The sequence below is a fragment of the Lethenteron reissneri genome, chromosome 69 (assembly GCF_015708825.2).
Source record: "Lethenteron reissneri isolate LAM-NWPU_2019-01 chromosome 69, ASM1570882v1, whole genome shotgun sequence".
NCBI lineage: Eukaryota > Metazoa > Chordata > Hyperoartia > Petromyzontiformes > Petromyzontidae > Lethenteron > Lethenteron reissneri.
In genome coordinates, this window is record NC_083847.1 from 1,947,561 (window position 1) to 1,960,385 (window position 12,825).

At 46.5% G+C, this 12,825-nt stretch overlaps 1 protein-coding gene across 1 annotated transcript in view; it reads right to left on the reverse strand.

Annotated features, from left to right (window-relative positions):
* Positions 1-12,621, reverse strand: part of LOC133360719 (up-regulator of cell proliferation-like) — a 32,759-nt gene extending 20,138 nt beyond the window's left edge. Inside the window, exon 1 of the mRNA XM_061579506.1 lies at positions 12,425-12,621. The gene's annotated coding sequence lies outside the window, so the exon portion shown is untranslated. The remainder of the gene's footprint in view (positions 1-12,424) is intronic.
* Between the last annotated feature and the right edge of the window lie 204 nt (positions 12,622-12,825).

Consider the following 12,825-nt stretch of genomic DNA (forward strand, 5'->3'; position numbering starts at 1 on the left):
AATTCCGAGCTAGTTAGAACACGTGCACAGGGGGGGAGCTGATGTAAACAACCCTGCGCGTCTGGATGTGAGGGGGCCTTGGACCTGGAATCAAGAATAAACACTCCCAGAGCAGAAGGTTGCACAGGGGGAGAGGTGATTTAAAAGAGGGTTGTATATCTCTCAAGGCACAAGACCCAGCTGAACAACACGGCTGCGGGGGTCACCAGAAGTTCGCATTCGCCTAGTTAAGACAAAAAGCTCAATTATTCTGTATTGCTATTAAAGTAACGTTAAAGTCGGAATTTAACAACAGGGTAGGCTAAAGTTATCGATATTCACACCCACTCCAATTAAACCAGGCCACAAGTTACGCCTACTGAACCATCACCATTATTAAGTCAATATGAAATGTTATTTCCATACTTCAATACTTTCTATACAATTCGACCCGAAGCATATGACAATCAGAACCTTCCTAAGTCAAAATTGAATCGCACCCAGACAGGAGCGAATAGTCAATATAAGGTTGAAGAGGGAAGGAAATCAAGAGCACGGCGAACTGCAAACGTAAGCAAAAAGCCGGGAACAACACCAGCCCAGCAACAGCGAGTGGGGCTTCGACAGGCCATAAAGTAGAATAATAACTCCCGGGGTCAGGGGACACAAGAAGAAGCAGGCAGACAAAAACCAGAACTGACTCCAAGGTTCAACCGCCCTCACCTACTCAGGAGTGACGGAAATTAATGAGGCCTTGAATTAACGGCAGGCAACAACAACGGCGAGCAGAGATAGGGTGGGGCAAAGACTGCGGACCATGGAATGCAACTTCGTGTCAGTAAAGCCCTGACAAACAAGTTAAGTTAAAGACATCACAATACATAATATCGCACATAACATCAATGTTAACGCTATTCACCGTAAACTATATTCCGCTTATATAACCATCCAGGCACCAAGGAATACGAATTCCTAGGATCAAGAAACTTACCCCTTAACCTAAGATATCGGAAATAAATTAATAGTAATAAGTATATGCATGAAAGACAAAAGTTAAACTTATGGAAAAGCCAGGATAACGGGATGAATCACCACCAGGTCGAATATAAATACATAATAAAAAAAAAAAAACAATGTTAAACCCAGGGTCGGAGAGAAAGGGAGATCCCGGCCGTCTTTGTATCCCCGCAGCGCGGGATAGGAGTGTGTGTACGCTCGGGGAAACACCTACACTTGGGTCGGGAACCACGATGGGAAACGACAGACCTTCGGTTACATACAGAATCATAACTGTGAAATAGTAAGGGACAAATGTTAACTTAAAACTTTTAACCATTTCTTTGTGCGCCGGGTCGGAGAGAGTGTTGCCCCCCCTCCAGGTTGTGCAACACGAACAAAGACGCCTATGAGACGATTTGTAACGTCTGTGTTTTGGGTTCATGAAGAAGGCCAGACAAGAGATAAATTGCACCCAGACAGAGAGACGACTTCGAGACAATTTGTAACATCTGGTTGTTTGCTCGTGGGTTTTATGGAGGGAGTTGACAACGGAATATACCGTCAGTGATGCACACAAGGACATACGGACACACACATGGACACACCTGCCTACGGACAGATCCTGACACAGCAAAAATCGGAAGCCCCGCCTTGTGGGCGGGATCCAGGGGGATTTTTCAGCATAAAGGAACGGATCCTGAACATTGGAAACCAGTGCGACGGGAGGGTCCACTCAGAAGCTCGACCGGGAGGGTCGACTCAGGAACGAGTGCGACCAGAGCGGGTCCACTCAGGAGTGCGACCAGAGAGTCGACTCAGGAGCGAGGGCGACCAGCGGGTCGACCCAGGAGCGAGCTCGACCGGGAGGGTCGACTCAGGAGCGAGCTGCGACCAGCGGGTCGGCTCGACTCATCTTCAGCTCGTCAATCTCTGCTGCCGCCGGAGATCTCCGCTGCCGCCGGTGGTGAGCGTCGCGACTTGGCGACGATCCAGCGCTGCACGCTACGAGCGAGTTGTGGGCGCCACCTACCGACCGGGTTCCGAACTGCGACAGCGTATCAACAGCCATCCGAGCCAATTCACCACGGTGACAGGAGAGCGCCTGATACGTATGACGCGCACCGCCCCCTCACCACACGACCACCAGGCGTCTGTTTGACATAAAGAATCGACTCCGAACACTGACTATTCAAGACAACTCTTACCACTCAAACACACTCGAACCCATAAGTCATCCGTGGCTGGGAAGGCATCACAACGAGACCGAGTGGTGGCCTCCGTCGTATAAGAGTATTCTTAATTTTTATCTTTAATATTTAGTGGGCTGTACTCTTAATCGCATAAATTCCCAACAGATCCATCAATACGAACTGATTCTTGGCACCTCCTTCCGCCGAGCCACGCTCACGTGGGGAGTGGTGGCCACCGGATCCTTATCAGGTGATCTGGTCCCCAATTAGTAAACTTGGTATAAGATAACGATCTTCGGAAAAGGAGCACCGTCGCAGGCCCTTACTCCGAGCCGTTCTGCTGTCAGATAACCTGCCGATGTATCTGTTGAGATTGGTGCCTTTAAGAATAGTAACTGTTTTGATTGTGTTTTTTTTTTCGCCGTATAATCTTTCAAGTATCTTTCAGTCATAATCGCCGCACGTACTCGCATCCTCTACAGAATATTCAACTGTCCCGTGACCCAAGGTGTTAACAACGTGATAAGGGTTGCGTATGATCAATAAGGAGTGCGGTACTGCGTGAACAATATTGAGTATAATCATTCATTAACGTTAAGGTTTTCTTAGCATAGTATTTGCATGTTTTAACGACTCTCTCTCTCACTAACAACCATCGCGTTATGCGGGATCCATGTGCAGTTGTCAAAGTGAAATCAGACAATCGTTGATGATACTGTATTGATGCCGTATTGACGTTCCGGGATTGAGAGTTCGCATACTATATCATAGTTAAGGTTGAATTAGTAATAAATTGATCAATACAGAAGTGGTTGTGTGATTCTTTCCTGAAATCTATGCATAAGATCTGCTTCTGCGTTGAGATTTGAACTTGGTGACCTTAATAAACACACTAATACATACTCAGTAAATGTTAAAGCGATAACGGGGTGAACCGGGGTCTGGTTATCATAACGACTTGCGTTATCATAATTACACCCACTCGCATAATTAATACGATTACCTCTCGAATTGGCATAATTAAAATGTGCGTAATTACATAATTAACATATTTCCGGATAATTACACATTTGGCCAAATTTCATTAATTATTATTATTTCCACTGAATATTCATAACCCACACATACAACATAATAATTTCACCCACGCACGCATACAACATAACAAATTTTCATACCCAACATATACAACATAATGGGGGCTCGTCTTCCGGGATCTCTCGCAGACAGGTTATGCATGAATTCAGGAACGAATCACTGATGTGTTAATCAAAGTGTTGTGAACTAACGTTGCCTTGTGATTGTAAACGGGGGTATACAAACAAAACGCGCTCTGAAGGGAGGTACCAGAGTAGCAGAGTATAAAAAAGACAGCTGGGCTGAGATTATTTGCTCGAGTTAAACTGACGCATCCTGTGATACAATTGTTTATATGTGCTCTGAAAGGGAATTCTAGAGTAACTCACGACGCACATGAGATGTTAGAATTAAGATACACTCTTAAGTCTATTAACCACACTACATAATAGAGATGGCACAGGATCCACAACATTCTGAGTTTGACACACCAACGCATAACACTGATACAGAGTGGACCTCTGAGGAGGAGATGGAATCTATGGAAAAACAATATCGGGAATTTGTGTTAAAACGTACTGGACGGACTGCTAGCCAGCAGACGGAGCAGAGAGATATATGGGAGGGGAGCCATACAGAAGATGTTAAGGCCCATAGAAGGAAACTACTTAAGGATGTGATGAAATGTGGCAAAGCCAAACGGGACGTAAAAATTGCAGAAATAGCGAGGGTAGACTCGTATCTCCTCGCACAGACAGACAGAGAAAGATTATGGAATGAGGAAAAATTTGAAAGGGAGAGACAAGAGAAACTGTCCTTAATGGTGCAGGTAGAGCGTCTGCACGCCCTCGTGAGAGAGAAAGAATCCGCACTAAATGCACCAGTGAAACACCCAGACGTTGATACACAGGACACATACGGGAGTAACAATTTACCACACTCCGAGCCACGGGGACGTAGCCCAGGGCCAGATCCCACAATGAGTGTGGCTACTATGCAAAGCAATTTTGATAAAGTAACACCCTCGCAAATCGAGGAGAGAGAAGAGGAAATAATAATACAAACGGGAAAACATGAGGCCGACCACCCCAACGTTAGAGAGAGACAAATAATTAACCCTAAGTCATCAGGATACACTGTAATGATAGAGCGGGAAAGGGCGGAGCTGGTGCAAGACGGGAAACATGACATAAACAGAACACCAGGCAGACGCACGCTACGCAAGTATGACCGACATGATGCAGATGACAGAGACAGCTCACCAGAGAAACGCACCTCGCACAAACACGACCAACACGACACACGTAACAAGAGCTCACCAGAGAGACGCACATCACACAAGCAGGAGCCATGGGATAAGCAGAAATCACCGAGCCAAGTTGACCCACGTAACAGGTGCAAAAGGCACTACAAAAGTGATGTTAAGCAGAGCCATCGTGATGGTGACGGCTCATCTGACACTGACTTCTCTGACAATGACCAAAACGACACGGATAACAGGAGCTCACCAGAGAGACGCACATCACACAAGCATGAGCCATGGAATAAACAGAAATCACCGAGCCAAGTTGACCCACGTAACAGGTGCAAAAGGCACTACAAAAGTTATGTTAAGCAGAGCCACCGTGATGGTGACGGCTCATCTAACACTGACTCCTCTGACAATGACCAACACGACATGGGTACCAGAGAGAGCTCACCAGAGGGACGCATGACATGTAAAAATCACCCACGCAAAACCACCCGCACCAAAAATCCCAGAGACAGGAATCCCGATAACCATGAAGCACGAGACAAACATAAATTCAACACCTCACCTAGCAGGCACCACACACGTAGTAGGCAGCATGAAGGTCGAGGACAAAAACACTCACCACATAGACACCACTCAAGGAGATCACGCACACCAACCCACAAGCACGAATCACAAGACCCACATAAGGAAAACAAGAGACACAAGCAACGGGACAGATACGAATCCTCGGACAGAGGGAGATCACGACACAGACACGGGACACATGACAACAGTGATAGTGGAGACAAGGGTAGCTCAAGAGAGACTCCACGGGAATCCAAGTGATAACACAAGAGCTCGACGACCTATCAACGACAATCAGGAACGAAGACAAGCTCCCCGCAGGAATTCGAATCACTCAGCTAATGACTAACAGACTGAGAGAAGTCCGAAAGGAAGCCGACTTAGAGTCAGTATCACCGAAAGACCGTCCCCTCATGGAGTATATACCGCCCCCTGGAGGCCAAACCGACGAACTGCAAACTGATGAAGGAGAACCCAAGGGCAAGAGCGTATTACCCTCGGATGAAGCCAAGGCAACTCAACCGATAGTAACGCAAAAGGAACTTTCAATTGAGCCGCCCGAAACCACGAAGGCCCTAGATCCAAACCAAGAGGGAAGAGTCCTTACAATAGAAGAACAAATAGAACAACAAATTGAAGCAGCAGACGCCCTCGAGAGGGAGGAGAAGTCAAAGCTCGCGACACCAGCGAAACTCACAGACGTTGAGCCACAAAATAAATATGGAAGTAACATCAAATCACTCTCTTGGGTACGTGGACAGAGTCCAGGGATTGATCGCACAAAAGTTAAAGTAAAATCGCCAGGACATGGTACACTAAGGGCGGAGGCAAAAACTGAAGGGAAATGGCAACACGAGCGACACGGCCCTGGGCGCGCACACAGAAAATGCACACCACTTAAACACAAGAGACACAGCACAGACCAAAGTGACAGATTGCCTGATGATAACTTGTTTGATGATGACGCTGTCAGCAATCAACTTTCGGAATACCTGTTCACCAGTAAAACCCTTAAGTTGATGGACAAGGCTCTAGTCAGAATTCCCGATTTTGACCCCCACAATAAGACTATGGATATCCACACACATATCGCGACAGTGGAAGAGGAGGCAATGATTAGAGGGCTGAGGAGACGGGATGAAAAAGCGAGTTTGTTGAAACGGACCTTACATAAAGAATCTATTCCATGGGTAAAGTCACTACCACACAAGGTTAGAAATGATTTTAAACAATTGAGCCTGGCAGTGATTCGGAAGTTTGGAGAATATTCGACACTCACTGAGGGGTTTTATGCTGTAAAATCGATGACCCAGGGCATGGACCAAGATCCACGTGACTACCTCGTCCAATTTAAAAGAGCGTATTACGCAGGCGATGTGAATCAATACCACGAAGGGGATAAAATGTTCAAAATTATGTTTTTTGAATCCTTGAGCCCAGAGATTACAGAAAGGGTGAGAATGGTTTTGAATCCAGAAACCGCATCCTTACGCCGCATAGAGAGCAAGGCGTACATGGCATGGTTATACAGAGCTAAGAATCATAATTCGGATCCAGAACACAGGGAGAGGGATGAGGAACCCAGCCTCTCAGAGAGGAATAAAAATCACCGAGCAGTCCCACCATGCAGAGAGCAGCAGAAACGCACGCACACATGGCAAAATAACCCAGAGAGAGGTTGGCACGAGAATGAGAGCGGCACAAAGCCGAACATTCAGGAGAATCGCAGGAGGGGGAGGTTCAGAATAGAACCATACCAACACCCCATGCCCCGACATGCGCAAGGTCAAGATTACCCACAGGGATGGCGAAGTAACAATCCAGGAAAAATTTGGCACCCAAATGGGAAAAACACTGGGCCAAGGGTGCAGGAGAATCGTAGGAGGGGGAGGTTCAGAACAGAACCATATCAACACCCCATCCCACGACACACGCAAGGTTCAAATTACGCACAGAGATGGGAAGATAACCACCTAGCGGGAAGGTGTTACACATACCGCGGAGGTATGGATGCGAACATTCACGAGAATCGCAGGATGGGAGGTCAAACACAATCGATACAATTCCGACCAATTCCTCCACCGGCTATACCAGGAGGGAATAGAGGAATAACACAGAATACGGTCCAAATACGTGATGAACCATCCACAGTGATTGAGAGCGGGCAGCCCATACGCGCCACACCCGCCGAGGTGTTAAACCCGGCGCTCAATGTGAAATACAGGCAGGCTGCAAGTGACAGGGCGGGCAAAAACGTGGACAGTGCTCCCGTAAATGACGCGCGGATCGAATACAAGGACAGGGTTGCATTGAAGCGTGATCGGACAGTACAAAAACAGACAGCAGGGACACGCCCTGAGGAGCGCAGGCATGAGCCTTTGAATGGAAAATATCCAAGGGAAACCAAAAATTATGTGGATCGGAGTGCTAAAATGGAGACGAATGTCCATGACGTATCGGGAATGGTGTTGAAATCCAACACACTAGTAAAAACAAAGAGGGCAACATTACGAGGGACAGAATTAAATCGACACACGGACTCGGCAAATGTGCATGTAATCGCAGAGAGAGCGAATGCCTCGAACCAAGGGTCAAAGTGGGTCGGGTGCGCGAATTCTGGTTATGTGCAGCACAATTTTTCACCACACACTCCCACGACACAGAGAGTGAGAGAAGAAACTACAAAAACGAACCCCGAAAACCGTGATCGAATTATCGAAGTGATAAGTGGTGAACGAGGCAACATGAGGAAAGTAACGCATAAATGCGTTCGAAACCGCTACCTAGCGTTTCCCAGGATTTAACAAAAACAAAAATGAATATTCGTCGGAGTCATGATGTATCAGAACCGATGTAACGCAATATCGATGTTTAACGCTTGTTTAATTTTCTTTGCTCAATTCAAAATAACCATGTTAAGTTGTGACACGTACGCGCGCGTTGTAAGGAATAGCAGCAAAACTTGAGGACAATCGATGGTTCATGATGGAAGAAGGGTATACATTTTTTTTAAAAATAACCCGTGGCCATTTGACCACTGGTCATTTTTAAAAGGGCGGAATGTTGTATACTAACCCTTCTTCCATAATTGAGATTAATAATATTTGATGATTTTTATATATTATCTTTTTACTTGTTTTTTTTAATGAGTGAAACACACCAAGCGCAGCAAACTGCAAAACACCAGGTGTTGTTAAGTAATGAACTGGAGGAGGGCTAGGATGGCAGAATTTGCAACCTTGCTTCAAGGAAAGATAAGGCCTGATGAACGGGCACATGTCACCCGTGCAGGCGGCAGAGACAGTGGGAGTGTCAGCCAGACATAGTTAAGGCAAAAGCCCAATCATCCTGCATGGTTTTAAAGTAACGTCAAAATTCGAAATTCAACAACAGAGTAGGCTAAATTATCGATCCTCGCGCTCGCTCAAATTGGAGACCAGGCTGCGAGCTACATCAATGAACCATTGCCCATTTGCTAATCCAATACTGAATGTTAATATTACTGAAGTCAAAACGAATTCTATGACCTCAGCACATGGGCAAATAATAGGGCAGTGTCGACTCAAAGGCAATGGAAGAAACAGAGGCGCCTTTGTCTAAATCACAACCACAGAAAGCCAGGAATCATCACTGATTGTGTGTTCAGGAATTCCGAGCTAGTTAGAACACGTGCACAGGGGGGGAGCTGATGTAAACAACCCTGCGCGTCTGGATGTGAGGGGGCCTTGGACCTGGAATCAAGAATAAACACTCCCAGAGCAGAAGGTTGCACAGGGGGAGAGGTGATTTAAAAGAGGGTTGTATATCTCTCAAGGCACAAGACCCAGCTGAACAACACGGCTGCGGGGGTCACCAGAAGTTCGCATTCGCCTAGTTAAGACAAAAAGCTCAATTATTCTGTATTGCTATTAAAGTAACGTTAAAGTCGGAATTTAACAACAGGGTAGGCTAAAGTTATCGATATTCACACCCACTCCAATTAAACCAGGCCACAAGTTACGCCTACTGAACCATCACCATTATTAAGTCAATATGAAATGTTATTTCCATACTTCAATACTTTCTATACAATTCGACCCGAAGCATATGACAATCAGAACCTTCCTAAGTCAAAATTGAATCGCACCCAGACAGGAGCGAATAGTCAATATAAGGTTGAAGAGGGAAGGAAATCAAGAGCACGGCGAACTGCAAACGTAAGCAAAAAGCCGGGAACAACACCAGCCCAGCAACAGCGAGTGGGGCTTCGACAGGCCATAAAGTAGAATAATAACTCCCGGGGTCAGGGGACACAAGAAGAAGCAGGCAGACAAAAACCAGAACTGACTCCAAGGTTCAACCGCCCTCACCTACTCAGGAGTGACGGAAATTAATGAGGCCTTGAATTAACGGCAGGCAACAACAACGGCGAGCAGAGATAGGGTGGGGCAAAGACTGCGGACCATGGAATGCAACTTCGTGTCAGTAAAGCCCTGACAAACAAGTTAAGTTAAAGACATCACAATACATAATATCGCACATAACATCAATGTTAACGCTATTCACCGTAAACTATATTCCGCTTATATAACCATCCAGGCACCAAGGAATACGAATTCCTAGGATCAAGAAACTTACCCCTTAACCTAAGATATCGGAAATAAATTAATAGTAATAAGTATATGCATGAAAGACAAAAGTTAAACTTATGGAAAAGCCAGGATAACGGGATGAATCACCACCAGGTCGAATATAAATACATAATAAAAAAAAAAAACAATGTTAAACCCAGGGTCGGAGAGAAAGGGAGATCCCGGCCGTCTTTGTATCCCCGCAGCGCGGGATAGGAGTGTGTGTACGCTCGGGGAAACACCTACACTTGGGTCGGGAACCACGATGGGAAACGACAGACCTTCGGTTACATACAGAATCATAACTGTGAAATAGTAAGGGACAAATGTTAACTTAAAACTTTTAACCATTTCTTTGTGCGCCGGGTCGGAGAGAGTGTTGCCCCCCCTCCAGGTTGTGCAACACGAACAAAGACGCCTATGAGACGATTTGTAACGTCTGTGTTTTGGGTTCATGAAGAAGGCCAGACAAGAGATAAATTGCACCCAGACAGAGAGACGACTTCGAGACAATTTGTAACATCTGGTTGTTTGCTCGTGGGTTTTATGGAGGGAGTTGACAACGGAATATACCGTCAGTGATGCACACAAGGACATACGGACACACACATGGACACACCTGCCTACGGACAGATCCTGACACAGCAAAAATCGGAAGCCCCGCCTTGTGGGCGGGATCCAGGGGGATTTTTCAGCATAAAGGAACGGATCCTGAACATTGGAAACCAGTGCGACGGGAGGGTCCACTCAGAAGCTCGACCGGGAGGGTCGACTCAGGAACGAGTGCGACCAGAGCGGGTCCACTCAGGAGTGCGACCAGAGAGTCGACTCAGGAGCGAGGGCGACCAGCGGGTCGACCCAGGAGCGAGCTCGACCGGGAGGGTCGACTCAGGAGCGAGCTGCGACCAGCGGGTCGGCTCGACTCATCTTCAGCTCGTCAATCTCTGCTGCCGCCGGAGATCTCCGCTGCCGCCGGTGGTGAGCGTCGCGACTTGGCGACGATCCAGCGCTGCACGCTACGAGCGAGTTGTGGGCGCCACCTACCGACCGGGTTCCGAACTGCGACAGCGTATCAACAGCCATCCGAGCCAATTCACCACGGTGACAGGAGAGCGCCTGATACGTATGACGCGCACCGCCCCCTCACCACACGACCACCAGGCGTCTGTTTGACATAAAGAATCGACTCCGAACACTGACTATTCAAGACAACTCTTACCACTCAAACACACTCGAACCCATAAGTCATCCGTGGCTGGGAAGGCATCACAACGAGACCGAGTGGTGGCCTCCGTCGTATAAGAGTATTCTTAATTTTTATCTTTAATATTTAGTGGGCTGTACTCTTAATCGCATAAATTCCCAACAGATCCATCAATACGAACTGATTCTTGGCACCTCCTTCCGCCGAGCCACGCTCACGTGGGGAGTGGTGGCCACCGGATCCTTATCAGGTGATCTGGTCCCCAATTAGTAAACTTGGTATAAGATAACGATCTTCGGAAAAGGAGCACCGTCGCAGGCCCTTACTCCGAGCCGTTCTGCTGTCAGATAACCTGCCGATGTATCTGTTGAGATTGGTGCCTTTAAGAATAGTAACTGTTTTGATTGTGTTTTTTTTTTTTTCGCCGTATAATCTTTCAAGTATCTTTCAGTCATAATCGCCGCACGTACTCGCATCCTCTACAGAATATTCAACTGTCCCGTGACCCAAGGTGTTAACAACGTGATAAGGGTTGCGTATGATCAATAAGGAGTGCGGTACTGCGTGAACAATATTGAGTATAATCATTCATTAACGTTAAGGTTTTCTTAGCATAGTATTTGCATGTTTTAACGACTCTCTCTCTCACTAACAACCATCGCGTTATGCGGGATCCATGTGCAGTTGTCAAAGTGAAATCAGACAATCGTTGATGATACTGTATTGATGCCGTATTGACGTTCCGGGATTGAGAGTTCGCATACTATATCATAGTTAAGGTTGAATTAGTAATAAATTGATCAATACAGAAGTGGTTGTGTGATTCTTTCCTGAAATCTATGCATAAGATCTGCTTCTGCGTTGAGATTTGAACTTGGTGACCTTAATAAACACACTAATACATACTCAGTAAATGTTAAAGCGATAACGGGGTGAACCGGGGTCTGGTTATCATAACGACTTGCGTTATCATAATTACACCCACTCGCATAATTAATACGATTACCTCTCGAATTGGCATAATTAAAATGTGCGTAATTACATAATTAACATATTTCCGGATAATTACACATTTGGCCAAATTTCATTAATTATTATTATTTCCACTGAATATTCATAACCCACACATACAACATAATAATTTCACCCACGCACGCATACAACATAACAAATTTTCATACCCAACATATACAACAAGACACACACACACCTGTATAGAGACACACACACACACACACCTGTCTGGAGGCACACACACACTCACCTGTGTAGAGACACACACACCTGTCTGGAGACACACACCTGTATAGAGACACACACACACCTGTATAGAGAGACACACACACACCTGTCTGGAGACACACACCTGTATAGAGACACACACACACCTGTCTGGAGACACACACACCTGTATAGAGACACACACACCTGTATAGAGAGACACACACACACCTGTATAGAGACACACACACACACCTGTATAGAGACACACACACACCTGTATAGAGACACACACACACACCGGTCTGGAGGCACCTGCACTCACCTTTGCACGTCGTCTAACTCACTCGTCCATCCGGTGCACGTTGCCTCAGGTGCAACGCACTGCGCACGCTTTCCCAGGCCCTCAGTCCCAGTGACTTTAAAAACAAACAGGTGCCCTGAACAGCACGGGGTCGATGAAACAAATAATGCCTGAGTCACGCACTGCGGCTGCTGTCAACGCCTGCACGAAATGTTCACCAGTGCATCATCGCCTTTATAATGGGGACAGTCAAAAATCGCATCCTCTTCAACTCCACTCCCACAAAGTGCACTGTGGCCCTGCCTCCAAGGCTATCCTCACCTTACCCCACCCTCGCACAGTCTGAAGTTAGCTTCTCGGCTAATCACCAAATTATTGATGTTATTATCTTTCATTGCCAGCTACTAGAAGACACACGGCAC